This window comes from Acomys minous, assembly GCF_964271855.1.
Source record: "Acomys minous genome assembly, chromosome: 3".
In the NCBI taxonomy this organism is placed as follows: domain Eukaryota; kingdom Metazoa; phylum Chordata; class Mammalia; order Rodentia; family Muridae; genus Acomys; species Acomys minous.
In genome coordinates this window covers 112,915,109-112,934,982 of record NC_140485.1, presented here as the reverse complement: position 1 = coordinate 112,934,982, position 19,874 = coordinate 112,915,109, and positions in this window count along the sequence as shown.

The window sequence follows — 19,874 nt, the reverse complement described above, 5'->3', positions numbered from 1 at the left end:
CCTAGCTCCCTTCCCCTTCCCCTCTCCCCAAGATCCATACTTTCTTCTCTGTTTCCTGAAGAGCAGGCAAAGGAATCAGAGGCACAACACACGCTCCCAATGTTAGGAGTCCCACAAAAACACCAAGCTAACAGCTATAATATTTATGCAGAAGGCATGGCGCAGACCCATGCGGGCCCCAATGCTTGCTGTTTCAGTGTCTGTGAGCCCATGGGAGCCCTGCTCAGTTGATTCAGTGGACCATGTTTTTTTTTTTTTTGTGCCTTCCATCACTTCTGACACCTAGAATCTTCCCTCTCCTTTCTTGGGACCGCTGGAGCTCTGAGGAGAGGACCCGGATGTGGGTCTCTGCACTCACTGCCATCCGCTGCAGGAAGAAGCTTCTCTGATGACTGGACACGGCACCATCTATGAGTACAGCAGAATGTCGGTAGAAACAGTTTCACTGTTTGTGCTTTTTTCCAGTTGTGTTTGGTTCTCCCTGCGTCTCTGGGCTGTCCAGTCTCATGTTCATGGCAGTGGGCAGGTTTGGGCTTCCTCTTATGGCACAAGCCTCAAGTTAACACAGATATGGGTTGGCTATTCCCACAACTTCTGAACCACCATATTGTAGGGGAAAAAAAGAAACTATTAATGTTTACTATTAATCGCCTATAATTATTACAGTGGTTATTATTAACTACTACCATATCAATTAAAAGAAACATAGACACCTGATAGAATTTTAAATAAGCCTTATTTCCCCTGGGGCTGGGCAGATATTTACCCTCCCCCAAGCCATCTTGTTACCTCCCAGCCTGACATCCCCTGCCATTTGCTTTAATCATCTCTATCTGGGCTACTTCCCCTCCTATATCCCCATAAATACTTGCACATGCTTTCTTTTCATCTGAGTTGCTTCTCTCCAAGCTAACCCATGGCTGCCCCACTTCCTTCTTTTCCTCTAGTAACTCTCTCTCTCTTTCTCCTTCCCATGATCCGCCTTTCTTCCCTGCCCAAGAACCTTGGCCACGCCTGAGCAAATGAAAGCAGCTTAGAGAGCCATCAGCTAAGGGGTGAATGGTGGAAAGGTGATACATGTACCTACCCAATGTTACTACTGTAAAAATGAAATTTGCACGCAAATGGACAGAACTAAAAAAAATATTATACTGAGTGAGGTAACCTAGGTCCAGAAAGACAACCACTACATGTTCTCTTTCATTCACGGACTCCAGATCCAAATCTGTAGGTTCAATATAGGAGAAGGAGCAGCCCTGCTGGGCTAGCAGGACACAGGGCTATGAGTGAGGAAAAGGGAAAATGGAGGAGCTAACTGGGAAGAAGGGAAAAGGGATAATATAGCAGGAGAGAGGAGAAAGAGAAATAAATAACACTAAGAATGTCTTGAAAAGCCCTAGAAAAACTTATTATTTTGTAAGATTACTTAACATACACAAACTATATGTTTATGTGTCTATCTTACATGTATAATAATGCCCACCCTAAGAACATAGACTACCTAACAAAAAATACAAGTGCCAGGCAGAACATTCCTCCATTTGAGTTGTTGGTCAAGCAGAGTCTAAGAAGCCTCCACAATAATATAGGGTCTTGCATTAATATTGGTGCCCTGCCAGAACATAAGTGCTGAAGGTTCTGTACACTTTGGTCACAGGATTTAAGGAGATCATACTGGTACTAACCTGGGAGCCTCCTCCTAGAGGAGGTGCAACCTAAGCTGCCAAGGGACGAAAGCAATTAACAGTCCTATACAGCTGTAAAGTCTAAGAACAGAAACAACGGTAAGACTGGCAAGTTATCTCCAACAGTACAAACATCGTGTTTGTATCTTGCAGGCAACCAATAGCTGTCTAATTGCACATAAAGCCAGCTGAACTGGAGGGAACTCCTGTCTGATAGTATAAGCCTAGCCAAGAACTCATAGCTAGAGGGGAATAGGTCCTGGCGGGGGGCACATATTACTATCATATAACTAAAGCGATATAGTTTCTAGTTACCTTCCAAATATTTATAATTATACCCATATATAAACACTGCTCTCACATATCATCAAAGTAGTTTCTTTTTGTGGCACATGGAGACTAGTAGAGAGATCTAGAAACCATCAAAATGCAGAGAATAAGCAGCTGTGTTGTCTGACACCAAATAAAAAAAAAAAAACCACATAATCCCTACACCTAAGACTCAAGAACCCTGAAGAAGAAAGAGGAGAAATATTGTAAGAGCCCGAGAACCAGGGTAACAGCTGAGTGCTAGTTTCTTCTGGATCACACAGCGTGTTGCTTTTCTGAACTCTAAATCAAGACCTGCAAAAGCCATGTCAACTGTCATGTCAACATGGGTGGAGGAAATCTTCACAAAGCCATACCTTTAGAAAAAGAACTACAGGCAGTCAATGACTGTTGGAGGTGGGAAAATCAGTTTGGTTTTGTTAGGAATAAAACCCCAATTAAAGGGGTCAGCCCTAAGCACAGGTAAACTTTAGCAATATTAGTTAGATCCAGCAGATTGTATATATGTATGTGTGCAATATATATATATATATATATATATATATATATATATATATATATATATATATATATACAACCTGATGAGTTAGTGGGTTAGTTCTCAATCTTAAGTGAAAAGTCTATTCCTTATGTGTCAAACTAAATGAGTGTCTGATTATCAGAAATTATTTTAATACTACAATTAGTACTAAAAGCAAGTAAATTGCCATGTGTTGAGATTTGAATGTGAAGTAGGACCTCCAAAAGAATGGTGCTGAGATCTGAACCCAGGTCCTGTCCAAGAGAAGCAGGTGCTCTCAACTACTGAGTTATGTCTCTCAGACTCTTTTTTGAGGTTTGACAACTTGCCTGTCTCCTCTTCACTTATTGCTTCATGACTGCATATGAAATGTAGCCAGCCACCTCAGCCTACAGACATCATACGTTCCTCATTGTGATTGACTGTATCCCTCAAACTGGAAGACAAAATAGACCCTTGGCTCCCTAAGTGCTCCTTGTCAGGTGTTGGGGATTGGTCTGGTTGCTGCCCAAATGAGCAGACTCACATACCCCCAAATGTTTGTAACCTTGCTTAGGAACTTATTCCCATTTGACCAATAAAAAACCAATACTCCCAGGCAAGGCAAATGGGATAGGCATGGCTAAGGTTCCCAGGCTTTTGGGACAGAGAGGATCTTGGGAAAGGAAACAGTCAGAGAGCAGAAGAGATTCTTGGGAGAGAGAGGAAGAGAAGGAAGAAGGCTGCTGCCATGAGTTAGGCTGAGTAAGAAGCACATAGCCAGCATGGATGGAGGATTTGGTCCAGATGAAGAACGTTAGCAAGTATTTGGGATTATGGATGGGACGTAGCTTGAAAGAGATTATTAGAAGCAGATGGCATGGGATGGGGGCAGAGATATATGGGAAATAGTTTAGGGGAGTAATACTTGCCCTGCACCAGGTGAACCCAGGCTATTTTAAAATATAACAGATGTCTATGTATTTATTGATTGATAGGGGGTTAGAAAATACTTCCATAATAATTATAGGACTAATAATAAACATTTATTAGGCCATTACTTCTAAATTGAGCACAAGAGTCAGGGTTCAGTTAGAACAAGAAAGTAGTGATACAGTGAAAAGGGAGATGTCCTGCAAAAATTCAAGTGTGTGTGATGACCAAGAACGTGATCTTGGGAAATACACAAAGCACAGGTCACACCCATAGAAGTTAAACCCATTAGCAATTAATAAAAATGAAAATGGAGCAATGCAGTAACAATGGAAAGACTTTACTATAAGAATAACTTTAAAAATTAACTTTTAGCCAACAGCTTATATACTTTAGCAGAAATGAGAAATTTAAGGTCTGTATTTCAAAAACTAAATGTAAAGTAAAACAATATCATGTCCTGTTTACTATACAATTTTAAAGAACTATTTTCAATAAAACAAGCTCAGTTCATTCTTTTAGTATGACAAAAATAATACCAGTTAAAGAAACATCTCAACATTTATTTTTATTATTTTTTATAATTTTTACCTCATAATAATGCCCAAGATAATAAAGCTCATAATTTAAAAAATAAATGTATTTTCTTTCATAACTTAAGAACAAAAGAAACCTCTGCACATTTTTAATTTGGAAATACTTTTAATGAACTATACAAACCTATCCCCAAATATTTCAAGTTTACTTTTTATTTTCAGTGTATGTATTTGATTTTGTGAATTTTAGGCTTTCATAAAAGAAGGCAAATAATGACTAAAAATTATTAGATTTATAATTTCCCAAGTTAAATATAAAGGGCTTCAAATAATTAAATTAAATGTGTGTTTTGCGGCAGGATGCCCAGAGCCTGCACATGCCCAGGATAGAGAGAGTTTCAGCACCAAGTGGGAGAAGTAGACATAAATCTCCATCCTTAAGAAAGAAGCTGTCAGCCACATACCTAAACACAATAAAGGCTATTACAGAAAGCCAGTGGCCAACATCAAAGTAAGTGGAGAGAAACTCAAAGAAATCCACTAAAATCAGTGACTACACATGGCTGCCCACACTCTTCAAATCTCTTCAATATAGTACTTGAAGTTCTACCTAGAGCAATAAGACAACAAAAGAAGATCAAGGGGATTCACATAGGAATTGAGAATGTCAAAATATCACTATTTGCAGATGATATTATAGTGTACACAAGTGACCCTCAAAATCCACCAGAGAAGTTCTACAGCTGGTAAACATCTTCAGCAAAATGGCTGGATACAAGATTAATTAAAAAAAAAATCAGTAGCCCTCTTGTATATAAATGACAAAAGAGCTGAGAAAGACATTAGAGAAGCTACACCCTTCATGATAGCTACAAACAACATAATGTATCTTGGGGTAACCAAGCAAGTGATAGACTTATATGATAAAACTTCAAGTCTCTGAAGAAGAAAATTGAAGAAGATATCAGAAGATGGAAAGATCTCCATGCTCATGCATCAGGAGGCTCAACATAGTAAAAATGGCCATCTTACCAAAAGCATGCTACAGATTCAATGCAATCCGTACCAAAATACCTACACAATTCTTTACGGACCTTGAAAAATTAATCCTCAACTTCATATGGAAAAATAAAAAATCCAGAATAGCTAAAACAATTCTGTACAATAAAAGATCTTCTGGAGGAATCTCCAGCCCTGCTCTCTTTCTATACTATAGAGCAACAGTAATTAAAACAGCATGGTACTGGCATAGAAATAGGCTGGTTGATCAATGGAATCAACTCAAAGACCCAGAAATAAATCCACACACCTATGGATTTTTGACAAAGAAGCCAGATCCATACAATAGAAAAAGGATAGCATCTTCAACAAATGGTGCTGGTCTAACTGGATTTCTACATGTAGAAAATTTCAAGTAGATTCATATTTATCACCATGCAGAAAACTCAAGTCCAAGTGGATTAAAGACCTGAACATAAAACCAGAGACACTAAATCTGTTAGAAGAAAAAGTAGGGAAGAGCCAGGAACTCATAGACACAGAAGACAACTTCCTAAATAGGACACCAACAGCCCAGGCTCTAAGGTCAACAATTACTAAATGGGACCTTATGAAACTGAAAAGCTTCTGTAAGGCAAAGGACACTGTCAACAGAACAAATCGACAGCTACAGATTGGGCAAAGATCTTCACCAACCCTACATCTGATAAAGGGCTAATATCCAAAATATATAAAGAATCAAATTAAACACCATGAAACCAAATAACCCAATTAAGAAATTGGGTTCAGAGCAAAACAGAGAATTCTCAACAGAGGAATATCAAGTGGCTAAGAAACACTTAAAGAAATGCCCAACATCCCTAGTTATCAGGGAAATGCAAATGACAATGACTTTGAGAATCCATCTTCCACCCCTCAGAATGGCTAAGATCAAAAACTCCAGTTATAGCACATGCTGGCCAGGATGTGGAAAAGGGGGAACACTCCTCCATTGCTGGTGAGAGTGCAAACCTATACAGCCACTTTGGAAATCAATCTGGCGCTTTCTCAGAAAATTGGGAATTGAGCTACCTCAAGACCCTACTATACCACTCCTGGGCACATACCTGAAAGATATTCCAACATACAACAAGGACATTTGCTCAGCTTATGTTCATAGCAGTGTTATTTATAATAGCCAGAATCTGGAAACAACCTAGTTTGTCCCTTCACCAAAGAATGGATAAAGTAACTGTGGAATGGAATGGAATACTATTCAGTTATCAAAAACAAGGAAATATTGAAATCCACAAGCAAATGGATGGAACCAGAAATGATCGTGGGTGAATGAGGTAACCAACCCAAACCCCAAAAAGACAGACATGGCATATAAACACTCACTTATACATGGATATTAGCCCAACAGAGATGTCCTCTGAGAGACTTCACGGCGGAGGTGGGGATCGGGACAGATGCTGGGATTTGCTGCTGGACTCGGGGTGGAGTGATGAGAATGGTATGGAAGAACAGAGGAGGGGGATGGAAGGACCCGGAGGGTTCAGGACCCCACAAGTAGACCATCAGGCAGTCAGATCTGGATCGAGGGGCACCTGTGCAAACTGTTCCACCAACTAAAGATAATGCATGTAGTAAATCCAGACCCCCTGTTCAGATCTAGCCAATGGACAGCTCATTCTCCATGGTGTGAGGAGAGCGGGAACTGTCACTGACATGAACTCTAGTGGCTCCGATTTGATCACTTTCCCTTGGTGGGGAGGCCAGGAGGCACACAGAGGAAGGAGAAACAGGCCATCTGGATGAGACTTGACAGTGGTGGTCATACGGTAGGGGAGGAGGTCCCCTTCTGTCAGAGGTCTAGGGGAGAGGAATACGATGAAAGAGGGAGGGAGGGTAGGAATGGGAAGATAAAAGCGAGGGGATAACAATACGGATGTAATCTGAATAAATGATAATAAATTGAATTTTTAAAAAAAGAAAAGAAAGAAGCTGTCTCTAATTGACAACTACTTGCAAAGGGAAAAATAGTTTTCTTCAATGGAGACTCACTGGACATATAAACTACATTGAAGGGAAGGCCCAACGCCATACAGCAGATGGCCAACAGAGAACTAACACAATGGTGCTTGTATAAATGTTTTGTCTCGCGTTGCTTTGTTCGAGCATTTCTTATGTCACTGGTCTTTTACCTGTGTATTATGTTTTCTAATTTTGTACTTTTATATGTTTTGTTTTGAGGTGTATATGTGTTTCTTGTCCTTCTTTGCCATTTTGTTTATTTGTGATTTATTTATTCTTATTTCGATCTGTTTGCTTTTTTTATTTGCCTGTTTGTCTTCTAAAGAAGGAAAGAAGCTGTGGAGTTGGAGGAGTGGAAAGGATTTGGGGTGATATTGGAAAGGCCAAGCCAAGATATTAATATATTGTAGGAATTTTCAATTAAATTTAAAAGTATACTAATTAATTAATTAATTAGAAGAGAGATAAAACTACAAATAACTAAAACAAATTGGTATGAGTATTTATAGAACAGGAAAAGTCATTGACACTTCAGTGATTTGGTAATGGGTAAACTAAAAAGTATAGATTTGATTTTAGAAATACTTATAAAGTACTGGTTGATGATGTCAATGTTAGCTTTGATTATTTATTGGGCAAGAGAAATCATTAGGTTGACTGGATTATCACTATATAACTTGTATAAAATGGATCATTTCTGTAAAGTAAAACTTCAAAAGCATACTAAAATGTAAGTGGATAGGAAAGAGAGATGTGATTAAAATACAATCTCAAAAATAAACAAGAGATACACAAGTGAATATGTTAATAATTCTATAGCAGACAAAGTACGAAGCTCATAACAACAACAAAGAAAGTAGTGAAATTTGTCACATAAGTATGTGAAATATTTTTTAGGGAACAAAATAACATATAAAATTAAGTTATGGAACAAAGATTATTGGGACTGTATTGAATAATTAATGGACACATCATTTACATACACTATTTTGAAGTGTTTGAAAACTACCTAGACCGAAAACAATTCAGTAGGGTAATAAATAAAGATTAGCATGTGATTCATAAGATTAAAAATACATATTTTTCTCCTGCTGACTGAGAAATATTAATAAAAATAGTAATTAAGTGTCTATTTTCACTATAACAAGTAAAATAAATGAACCAAATATTTAAAAGTTAATATCTCCAATGCTAAAGAAAAAATATAGAATGGTATTCTGGAAACCTGGAGATAAAATTACCAACATCGTGGCAGAGTGTTTGCGAAGTATCTACAGGTAAATTTCATTCACGCATGCAATATTTAAATCATGTAGCGCCTTTGACCAATTATTCTATTTGTAGAATCATTTGTTTCATCAATAAAGTCTGTTTCATCTCAGTTCATATTTATCTGATGTGAATTGTTCATGTTTGATTCAGAAATACGTAATGGATGTAAAACGTCACAAAGAACTTGGGTAGGTCGATACCCACCCCCCCCCCCACACACACACAAGAAAACAGCAAAGAAAGCTTGAACAGACATATAACCTTCAGCAAGCAGAAAACACTCCCAGCCCAGCTCCCACAGAAGTAGAATTCCATTAAGAATCTGTGCATATTCAACGCATATATGCATCAAAACCTCACATCATACCTCATAAATATGTGCAGATATTATGTGTCAATCAAAAGGAAGAGAATCATTGCCTGTATCCTGACTTCTGTGATGGCTCACCCTCAGCCTTATTAGCTCTCATCTTATGGCAGTTCTTCCTGCTCCCTGTGCCCACCTGCACCCACTCAGCTCTCAGCTCTGCTTCAGCAACCCATTTTTTTTTTTTTACCATCATCAGCTCTGCTGTTATCAGTGTTTCCCCTCAGTGCTTTCATACATTTTTAACATTCACTGTGGTGGCCCCCAGCATAGAGAGCTCTTGACTGGGTAACACACATTAGCTCGAGTACCAGTTTCTGAGTCTCTGGTTCTCTGAGTTCAAAGGGTCTCAGGTTTGGTAGTCTTTTGCTGTTATATTTAATTTTGTTTCACCTTGATTAAGCTATTTTGAAGGCCATGACTCTTACTTTTTAGGTGTTCAAAGAAGAGAGCCTATATTTACAAACACGAGCAAAAAAAAATGCATCATGGATATAAGGACGGTGATTGCATGAATGTATTCAATAATTGCCAGAAGTAAAGGATGTGTCAGTTGGAAATGGTTCAATAAATTATGATCTGTCCTTCCCAGAGACTGCTAAGCCATCACAAAAAGGAGACTTATAGAAATGGGAATTTTATAAAAATATACAATTTTCCATAGAATTTACCAAACAGTATGTGGTTTTGCGTTTAAAAATTAAAACAATATAATTCATATTTAGATATACCTAATTGTTCTGATATTTACATACAAGAATGAAAATATTACTAATGAGAGTTTTGTCAATGAACATACTTCTGTGAAATTTAAGACCTCTGAAGCAATATGCATATATTCACGTCAGAATTCTTTGAAACCTCCTAAATTGAAAATCTAAAATTTACTGGAAAATATTCAATACTTAAAGAAAATAAAAATAAAAATAGATTGTCTTCATTAGTAAGCTTTACATCATAAATAGATGAAAAGATGAACACAGTCTTAAAAATATATGTGAAAAATCCAAATACCAGATGTGAAAAGGTCTCTTTTGACTTTTTGGTCAGAGTTGTACAAAAGACTCCCAAAATATTTTAGACTATTGCTACTGTCCTTGGTTGCCCATAAGAGATGGAAGAAAAATCCCTATTGATAAAGACATCATGCATTTTGGAAATAAGACCCAGGGGCCCTGAGCTGACAATGATCTGAGTGCCACATCCTCAATAACTAGTGCTCATGATACGAGAAGACACCCTGCAGGCTTCCAAATAAGAGAAACAACCAACGTGCCCAGCCAGCTAAGATGTTTATGGACCACAATGACCAACATAGCGGTAGTGGCACACATAGCTTGGCAATAACCAACAGCCTTCTACTTGGACTTAACAACCATTTTACAAGTTGAAAATTAGATAGGGTACTAGAAATCTAGCCAACTACCCAGGGCAAGGGACGGCATGGACCATAGAGAACCTACAGCCAACCATCATCTCACTAAGCCAGCATCATCCTAACTACATTCTAAATATTTGTCCTTATAGCCACATATGAGCATTGTCCTCACCACTCATCAAGGAAGCTTATCTTTTCAATAGACAAGAGACCAGTTGATTTACCTACAACAAAACTCCTGCACCTAGGGCTCAGAGATCATTACAGAAAGAGGGGAGTGGAAAGACTGTAAAGAACAGAGAGTTTTCTGAGAGCTTACGTCTCTTAAAATGTCAGAAGCTACATCCGTACGTTCTCATGGCTTCCTAAACAGGAGCTGAATAAGGATAACAGCAGTAGACGATGCTTATGGGGAGGGTGAAAGCTTATTAGACCTCAACCCTTCACAAAGAACCTTCCTCAACTAAGGAGTGTGGAGAGTGGTAGAAAATAGTCTTCCCAGGAAAAAGTACATCAGCTTGCTATCCAATAGCAAATGGCCAGCCCTGAAAAACATACATACAATTAACATTATACCTACTGAGCTGGTAGTATTAATGTATTTAGGAGTGTGTGTGTGTGTGTGTGTGTGTGTGTGTGTGTGTGTGTGATGTATGTACTAACAATTAATAAAAAAGGGGCCATGAAATTAAAAGAGAGCAAGGCAAGGTCTAAAGGTGGATTTAGAGGAAGAAAGGGAAGGGGGGAAATGAGGTAATTATTGTATTATAATTGGGATAAAAAAAACATATCCTTGACCTCTGTGGAACAGCAAGTATACTTACAATAGATAATGTATTAATAAAGAGAAATGTGACAATCTCTCTTAATTGTAAGCTAATGAACGAATCACCTTCCCAAAGTTCGAGTATCCTAACCAGAGCACACGATGCCAAAACACATTTAACAAGAATAATTTAGAAACGGCCAGAGAATAAAAAAGTCAAATCAAACTTTTTTTTCTCTCCTCTTTTTTTAAATTGTTGTATAGGGTTTGGGGCTTTTGTTTATTTTTGTTTTGATGTCTGTTTTTGACACAGAGTCTTCTTTTATAGCACAAGCTGGCCTACAGCTCCCAAATGTCCAGCTCCAGGCTGCCAAGGGCTGAGATTAAAGGAGTACACTACCCAGCCACGCCAGGCTGAACTTTTTCTTTGATTTTTTTCTTTTTTTCTTTTTTCTTTTTCTTTTCCCTGGAGAAGCAATGTGGCATAGCTAAGACCAGCCATCCAGGGCTCTGGGCAAGACTCAGCTGTTTGTGATGAGGCCTGCAAGGTGCTCCCAGAGTGTCACTACAGGAGAGGCTGATTCGCCATGATGACCAACTCATCTTGCTATGTGCCTGGCCTTGTCAAATGGAGAAATGTGATGTCCATCAGTTTTGTATGCCACTCCATGCATCGCTCCCACTCTGTCCTGAGACTTCAGTAGTCTAAAGAAGGCAGAACCCCTGGCCTGAGTCCTAGGTCACCCCTAGCAACATGGCATGTAAATGAGACATAAGCATTAGCTATTATAAGACTTTCCATTGGAACCTCTTAGAGATTCAGAGGAGAGCTTTCCCAATAACAACTGTCCAGAGGAAGGAGAGAAAAAGTCTTTGGCCCATTACCTTTTCTGTATTAAAAACAAGCAACACAAAAAAGTATATTTCAGTTTTTATTCTTAAGTGTCTGCATGAGTTGATTTACTAAAACAGGAACGTGAGCATCCACTCCAGTGACCTATGACCTACAGACTTAAAATCTAACCACCTTCATTTCTGGGGCGGGGGGGGGGGGGGGAGAAAGAAATTTCTTAGTGAATTCAGAAGCAAAATTTCAGTCTTTTAAAAAGGACCCCAATCCTTTGCTCTCTGATCTGGATCTGCATGCACACCACTTATTAAAAGAAATCAAAGTGATGCCGACTTTCCTTCCATTAAAAGGAAAATGCATTTGCCTTTAATTCCCGAATCAAATAAGGTTCTATTTATTTTTCTGTGAATAAGCAGGCTTGAATTAATAAGAGAATGAATAACGATGCTGCTTTTAGAAAACCATGTAATTTTCAAATGAAAACCACTAATCTTAACATATTCTTCGGCAAAGAAGGCTATGGCATCTTCAGAAGAGCCCCATGCTTTCAACTAAAATAACACTTTTGAAGAGAGTCTCTACACTTTGCTTTGAATGGTACTTCTGTCTCAGGAGAAAGCTGCCAAATGTGTCCAGAATTGATTAATAAGGGGAATAATCACCTCCCACTAATTTCAATCTTTCTTACAGCTTTTCCTCTCATGGGATAACCATGAAGACTTTGTAGCATGATTGTGGAACCTAAGTCTAACCACTCCTTGCCAGTGGCCAATGAAGTGCAAACACAAATTAAACTGCATTGAGGATTCTATTACTTGGCTGTTTGAGAATTTATTTTACTGCAAAGCATGCAGGCAGAGAGAAGCAGATGGGCAATGCCGAGACAATTTTCTTTCTGGGTATTACCCATCTGTTTTCCATTTTTGTTTTTCTACTTCAAGCTATTCTGGGTGTCCCATTTCTTTTTATACAATGGCATAAATTAGTTATTCAAATATTCAGTGGTCACACATGTAATGCCAATTTAATGATTTCAAGATAAGCAATAATATAATTTTAATTTATACTGAATGATTCCTGGGCTCTTGTCACATGCCTAAACCTTTAAAATGTCTTACAATTTTCTTCATTACACTGAATGGATCCTATTATCATCTTCATTTTACAGATGAGGAATTTGAAGGATAAAGAGCTTAAGACAATTTTCCAGTTCATGTTGCTTGGAAATGTTAGACTGGGGAATCGTTGCTGTTTGAAAATGCCGTGACCTGGGCACAAGGGAGAAGGGAGATTTTGTGTGCTTGCCCTAATTTTAATGTATTTATTTGTCATTAACTTTGAAGTTTTAAATAAAAAATCAAACACAAAGACAACCTTTTATTTAATGTCCCAAATCTACCGAAGATTTGTAGCACAAGTAAGATGTCTAATACCTTCCAAAAGGGAGTCCTGTTGTTAGAGGTGGTGAGTATGCAATGGCCAAACCATTGATTCCAGAGTCGGAACAGACCTTCAACATGCTCTTGCCCAAGACTCCTCAAACAATTTAAGCAGCAGGTCCTTTCCCTCAAATGAAATTTGTAGGAAACTTGATAAACATAGGCAGTAATTGCTGTGGTTGGGGTGAGAGAGAGAAGAGCTGTGAAACAACAGAGGTGGTCCCCACCCACTCCAGCAAACCTCTTTTCTTCACCGTCTTGCATTCTCCTTCTGCTCCTCAGTACTCACTCTTAAAACCCCTGTACATCCCTGACTGAAATAGGATATTCTCTTATAAAGGCATCTGCTTAATAAGAAGATCACGCTTATTTTAACAGAACTCTGATTCAGTAAGAGCTAATGTGGATAATCTCACAATGTAGTATACTTTTACCACCCTCAGCCAGCCTGTGTCAGTCACAAAAGGAACCTTGAGAAGATCATTAAAGCTTTTACCTCGTCTACACATTTTGAGTGGAGGAAAGATATAGCTTTTAGAGAGCACAGGAGTTGTAATGACTCAGGCTTGGGAACAGTCCTAAGGACAACACCACCAGGATTGCCCATCAATTTAAATGTAAGGCATTCTCAAATGTACATGCAACAACAAGAAAAAAAAAGAAAGAAAGAAATCCAGGTAGCTTTAGACAGGAGATCACTTTGGATCTTGAGACCAGTTGGGTCAGGGACATCATTCAACAACACATTGTCAAGCTAATCTTCAAATGTAGATGTGCAAAGTAGGATGGGAGCCTTGAGTTTTGCCTTTATTTGTTGTCTTTTCTTTGCTTCAGTCTTTACTTTGTTTCCTCTACAGAAAAGGCAGAAGGAAGATGCTTCTTTTTTTCTCCCACTGTCTTTCATGTCACCCTTTCCAAAGAATGTTACATCTACATTAACACAATCACACTCTATCCAATTTAGAGTTAAATGGGGTTAAGGTGACAACTGTGACTGGCCAAGTGACCAATCTACTTAATAATACAATATATTTTTTTTCTTAAGAAATAATAACTCAACCCCCAGGTAGCCAACTATAAGAATTTTAAACAACACATGCACTTCCGTGACCGAATTATCTTTGCACATGTGCCCTTGCATTCACAGATGAGCAGCTTATCAGACTCTCAATCCTAAAGAACAGATACTTGGCATACACACACATAAAATCTTGTTCTTGGAGCGCCGGGACACAGCACAGAACAGCATCTCATGCCCTTAAGCACTCGTGGCACCACACTACATGGAGATAGATAGGCACTGGAAAGCAACTGTGTTAGACATCCTGGTAAGTCAGATGAACTGTGAAGGCGGGAAGGTGCAAGAAAAGCAGGGCCCTACCTTATCACTGAAATCTGAATATGTCAGTGGGATGAGTCATGGAAGGTACATCTCTTCTAAAGGTGGCACAAGCCATTATACTGCACACTTATTATCATGAAAAGGAAGTAACTACACGGTAGGAGCCCTGTGTCTCCTTCCTTCAAGTGTTTTTTTTTTCCAAGTGTTTATTGATGATTAGTTTCTCCAGGGATCACATACTGGCTTCAGTGTATGCAACTCCACTTGCCTCTTCCTCCCACAGTAATTTTGGCTCAGGCAAGGCTCAGGTTCTGCTAGTTACTAAATATATGAACTCCAAACCACACACTCCAGAAACGCCCAAGTGAGTAAGTGTAAGTTGGAAGACCTTCTCTGTTGCCAGAAACACTCAACTTCTCATCTTTGCTAATTGTGACCAGCCAGCAGGATATATCATGACACACCTTCTGGTTTTCACCTACACTTTCTATTATGTGGTAAACACACACACACACACATCAATCCTAGAAAGAGTACCATAGCAGCAGCTGTGTCTGATTGATAGTATTGCCAAGGAAGAATTGATTTTCTGGGAGCAGAGTTAGCATTTTCCCATTAACTTGACTCCACCTTTGACATGAATGCAGAGGAAAGAATGACAACGGCCAGTCTTTGACATCAAGCAATGGCAAAAAGAAACTGGGGGACACTGCAGAGCTGTTGGACATGTTTACCCCATTTCAGATGCAGCACATGGATTGTTTGCCACATTAGTTGTCATGAGGAGATAACATCCTCATGAACACATGTGGGTTCAACTAGACAATTAAATAGCTATGGGTAAACCATTAATGTCTCTTCTCTTTACATTGAAAAGCAGAAACTAGTCATCTTCATATCTTGATGACATTTTCCATTTGTAATTCATGCATTAATTAAAAACACAAACTAATGTTTTAAGTAAAGATTAAAGATTGAGTAAAATTTAAAAATTAAAAGGAAAAGGAAGAACTGTAGAAATAACTCAATGATATGCACTCTATGGAAGCATAAAGATGAATTTACTCTCCGAAACATGTGTTTACAAAGCCAGGTACAGTGGTGAGAATGTGTAGTCACAGTATGGAGAAAGCAGAGACAAGAGAAGATATGAGGGCCACAGGCCAACTGACATAGGCTACATGCTTAGCTAGAGGCCAGGGAAAGGGCTTTTTAAAAAACTGGCAAGCAAGCAAGAGGTGGATAGTGGCTATGGAACAACACCCAAGTTTGATCTCTGGTGTGTGAGAACGCGCGCGCTCACACGCGCGCGCGCGCACACACACACACACACACACACACACACACACACACACACACACCCAACATAGATAAGTAGATCACAAAGTAAAAGTCAGCAAGGCAACCAATTCACTCAGCAGGATTCAGGAACACAAGCTTTCTGTGTTCATTTTGTTTCCAGTATTCCACGTATACACAGCAAAAGATGATAGGATTTTCCCCCTTTTGATATGGTCATAAAATTTTTGTTATTTACAGTCTTTGCCTTAAGCTGAGAATTTGAGAATTGAGCACATTGTCTTCTTTTTTGAATATGTCCATAAATTTTGAGGGAAAATCTGTTCAACCCACAGAATGCCTTTCAGGCTACTGTGTAATAGCCACTGGTCTCTCACAGCCTTGCACTGAATGGGTTTTTTCACTGTAGATAACCACAGGGAATAACTTAATTAGTGGCTCAATACCACATGCCATTGTCTACCAAAGGTCTTTAATATTCAACAGAATCTTTTTGCCTTCAGGCTCCTCAGCCCTCATGTGCCCTCATCCTCCGTTTCCCCTTAGGCTTTTTGCTTGCAAACATGTTCTGATTCCAATTCTATATTAATCAGAATTCTGCATTGAAAGCAACCAATACTCACTGTCACTTCATGCTTCAGGATTTATTCAAAAAGTGTTTGGAAGGAAATTCCAACGAAGTAGGAGAACCAGTTTCCGAAACCTTATAGCCACGATAGAAGCCACCATCTTACAATAAGTATAAGCTTGATGCTCTTGGCAGCTACTGTTGTCACTGATGAAACTGGTTTAAAGCCACAGGAAGAATATCTAACGACACTGAATACCACTGCTGGGCTCCCACCAATGCTGACCTGTAAGTTCACTGCCACAGTTACGGTTTCCTTTGCTTTCTACCAGACACATTCACTTGTCTACATTGCTTGGCAGTGGGATCTCATACATCTCAAAGTAAGGTTTCCAAGCCAATGTTGAGGGAATCTAGACAGACAAGAGCCCTAAGTATCTTCCATCCAGCATCTACACATGAAGACCCACTGTCCCTCTGTGCTGGTGGGTTTTGACCAACTTGATACATACAGCTAGACATGCCTGGGAAAAGAGAGAATGTTGATTTAGAAAGTTCCTCCATAATACTGGCCTGTGGGCAAGTCTGTGAGACATTATCTTAATTAATGATCAATGTAGGAGGGCCCATCTAATGGAGGGAGAGGAGGGATTGCCACCCTGGGCATGTGGTCATAAGCAAGCTATGAAGAGCAAGCCAGGAAATGCATTTCTCTGCATCCTCTTCATCAGTTACTACATCTAGATGTTGCACTGAGTTCATGCACTCACTTATGAGATAAACCCAAGATGCTTTTAGTCTTGGTGTTTTGTTACAACAATAGGAACCCTAGCCAGGACACTGTCCTGCCAAAGAGTTCAGATCTGGGCACATGGGAGAATGGTCCACATTGTGATCCAGCAAACACAAGGGCAATATTCAATAGAAACTGTAAACATTCACCAAGTCCCTGTTACCACCTGGCATTGCTTTATGAACTCTCAATTACTTGACTCATTAGACTCCTCCATTACTCCATCTTCCCAATTTCTGATGCAGAAGCTAACATATAATGAGGTTAACTAGCTTCTCTGAGGTCACAACTAATAAGAGGCAGGACAATTATTTCACTGAAGCTCTGTCACATACTACCCTCCTTCATTATAACCTTTGTTTATAATGGCATAATTAATTGCTCACAAGGTCCAACGTACAATGTAAGTTTTAGATAAAATATCATTTTTATCCTTTGGGGAAATTGGGAAGTGCTCAAAATACATCCTACGAAAGGAGAAGAATGTGCGATTGCTATTGAATTTAAACCTAAATCATTAGATTATGACTTTGCCACAGGCCTAGAAGTTTCTCAAATTGTAAAATTGGGTCAAAAGACTCTAGCTATAAGATTATCTTTTCCTTTAGAATATATTGTAAACCTCTGAGCAGGCCTCTGCAGGTATACATTTTCTCTCTCTGCTTTGAGACAATGACTCAATACCCTGCTCTCCAGATAACACCTGCAAAGATAATAAAGAAGGTGACACTGCCAGAGGAGCTTTTCTCCTTTAGTAGACAATGAAACAGCAAAACACTCATTTCTGATATTGGCAGAAGAAACACATTGCAGAAGAATGCTTGCTTTCAAAGTTTAAATGATTCAAGAAATGTTTTCTCTTTCTCAATGAGTGTGTCCATAGTTTAAGATAACGTGCTGGCTAGTTTTATGTCAACTTGACAGAAGCCAGAGTCATCAGAGAGGAGGGAGCCTCAATTGAGAAAATGCCTTTATCAGATCCAGCTATAAGGAATTTTCTTATGTAGTGTTCAATAGTGGAGGACCCAGCTCATTGTGGGTGGGGCCACCCTTGAGCTGGTAGTTCTGGGTTCTGTGAGAAAGCAGGCTGAGGAAGGCATGGAAGCCCTCCTGCCTTCAGGTTTCTGCCTTCCTTCAGTTCCTGCCCTGACTTCCTTCACTGATGGGCTACAATATGGAAGTGTGCGCCAAATATATAAATACTTTCCTCCCCAACTTGCTTTTGATCATGGTGTTTCATCACAGGAATAGAAATGTTAACAAGCCCAAAATCATTACTAAAATACTAAAATAAAAGTATTAACAGAATATAATGGATTTGGCATATTTATCAGATATAATAATTTTGATGGTCCATATTCTGGAACATGGTACCTTTGAGTTTGGTAATTGCTTACTGATTTAAGAAATCCCAATAATTTTGCCTTCCACTCTTCCCTACAGGTGCTATTCTTCTCCATTAGTCCGCAGTTTCTTGCCTGTCCATCGTGCAGCTGATGGACAGTCTTCTCTTATATTACTGACATGAAAAAAGTATCAAATTTGTACTCTCCACAGTCTTTTTCTTTGCAATTCCCTCTTTATTTCTCCTTTTTTCATCTCTCTCTCTCTCTCTCTCTCTCGTTACTTTCTTAATTTATTTCCTCCTTCTTCAATTTTTTTTTTCAGGAAAGGAAATCAGAAATAAAAAGTCAACAACTAAAGGGTAAGAGCCATGAGTTTGGATATCAAGAAGACTCTTGTCCCTGAAAGACAGTTGAAAGCTCAAACACTCTACAATCTAAGAGGAGCCAGGAGACTGAAAAATCCTGTAAGAGTTAGAGGGCACAATAATTGTTCCTTTCAGTTGCCTGTTTATCTTGCTCTAACCAAGCCAACCTCTAAGCAATGCAAAGATGAGACTGAGCCCTACCCAAGAGCATCTGACAATACAGAAGCAGAAGGCAGATGAAACCCACACAGTTCTCTAATCAGCTCTGCAGGAAGAGTATGAGTAAAGTAAAATGGAGAGACAGACAAAGCAATACTTCTTTGAACTCCAAACACTGACCCTGTGCCAATATTCTACTTAGTATTTGTCTTGGTTAGGGTTTCCATTGCTGCACCAACTCTTTTAAAGGAAAACATTTCACTGGGGCTGGCTTACAGTTTCAGAGTCTCAGTCCATTACTGTCACAGCAGGAAGCATGCAGCGTGCAGACAGACACAGTCCTGGAGAAGGCACTGAGAATTCTGCTTTTTGACCCACAGGCAGGAGTTCTTCCTGTAACTGAGAGCCACGGAGGCTGGGCTTGATCTTCTAAGACATCCAAGCCCACCCACTAATAACACACTTCCTCCAACAAGGTCACACGTCCTACTAGTGCCCTGTGGACCTAAGGGAGCCGTTGTTGCCCAAACCACAACAGTACTTAAGGGCTGCCCCTAGGTGGATAATGATTTTCAAACTCCTGTGTCCTTCATGCCTTTAACCCATTCTTAGTTTGTGGTGTGGATCCAGTAGTGGGGTGATAATGTGGATTAAAAGGCTGAAGGACTGTCACTAGACAAAAAGTGCCATTGCAGATGAAGCTGTCACATGTGGAAAGAAAAGAGAAAATTGGGAGATTAGGAGGAAAACCACAATCTCCACTACTAAACAATTCCTAACGTAGACTTGATTGGGAAAGCATACCAGCAACGTTTGGCAGAATTTGTAATAGTTTTATTTTCCTCAAGCAAGAAGCAACATAAGAAAGAAACTGAGTGGATATAGAGTCTGAACACACAGTATTGCATCTTTAAATTTTGTATACTTTGAAA